Genomic DNA, 1607 nt, shown 5'->3' on the forward strand with positions numbered 1-1607 from the left:
TGATTCTAGAGCCCACGCTCTTAACCACCTTACTAGATACATGATCCATGGAGATGTTCAAACCTAGTTCAGAAGATGATTTGGCAAGAATATGCAAGAAAGGCTTCCAAAATCAGCTGGATGGTTGAACCAAGTGAATTAAAACTTTCAAACCCCGAGAATCTGTGATTCTATGTTTATATCAGTAAGAGATGTATTTTTATGCACCTTTAGACTTCAGAAGGAGAATCGTGACTAGAGTTTCATCAAAGATGGATTTAAAATCAGTTTTAATTTAAAACACTAAAAAGGAATATGAAATAGTTTAGAAAATTTGGTTCCAAAACAAATGTTCTCTTCATATTGTGGGTTAAATTTAGTCAAAGAAAATGGTGCAGCCTCTTTGAGAGATGCCTTGCTTCAGGCCCTTGTATCTCATCTAAATATCGAAATCCCTCCTCCACTGATCTGCCTGCCTGAGACTTGTTTCAATCTGCCGTCTATCCCTGTTCTTGCCAGTCATCACACAAAGCCCCAGATTTCCTGGCAACTGCATCTTCAATGAAATCCCAATATCCTTGACCGCTGGAATGGTCCCTTTATCTTCCTGCTCTTATGGAAGCTGGCCTCCCGCATGAGGTCATTCCTTCCCTGCAGCCTTCTCAGGTCGTGGCTGCTTTTTATTCCATAGCTTTTTTACAGCTAGATGTAAAGATGCAGGCAGATATTCTCTTGTCCCTCACTGCTGCTTTTGGATAATTCATTTTCTATCCTCTCCTCAACCCCGAATTCCTTGCCAAATTTCCCACTACTTCTCCTTATTGCTATTATCAACTAAATCAGGGACATCCTCAACCCCCATTTCTCTATGATTGTAGCTCCTGGCTCACCATCACTTTCTCTAACATTGTGCTAGTATTTGTAAAGATGAAGCCTTTCAATAATCGGCCTCCAATTATTCTCTTCCACAATGATCTATCTTCCACTCTACCTCAGTCTCCCACAGCCATTGGCAAAGCCACTTCTTCCTCTTACTTTGCTCTGCAATTTCTTTCCCTTTCCCCAGCTACAGCATCTCCAGCTACAACTATTACTTATCAATTATAATAGACTGTATAATTTATAATATTATATTTGTTTTATTTTTATTTTTTTAAGATTTTATTTATTTATTTGACATACAGAGATCACAAGTAGGCAGAGAGGCAGACAGAGAGAGGGGGTAGCAGGTTCCCTGCCCAGTGAAAAGCCCGATGTGGGGCTTGATCCCAGGACCCTGGGATCATGACCTGAGCTGAAGGCAAAGGCCTTAACCCACTGAGCCACCCAGGTGCCTCTTATGTCTGTTTTTAAATTGTTTGTTTCCCCCAGGTAGAATATACATTCCTCAAGGTCAGAGATCTTTTTTCCCATTTGTTTATTTGTTATAGAAGGTATCAGTTAGTTACTTTTCAAAACTGTTTCATTCTTCTGCGAGCACGGAGATGTCCTATATTTCCCAGCTACCCTTGCTGTTTGGTGTATCCTTGTGACTTCTTTCTGCCAGTGGAATGTGCATGAAGTGAAGTGCACCATTTTGAGGCCTGGCCTCCATGACCTCTCTCTTCCCCCTTCTGCTGCATGGTCAC

Source organism: Mustela nivalis (genome assembly GCF_964662115.1).
Source record: "Mustela nivalis genome assembly, chromosome: 11".
NCBI lineage: Eukaryota > Metazoa > Chordata > Mammalia > Carnivora > Mustelidae > Mustela > Mustela nivalis.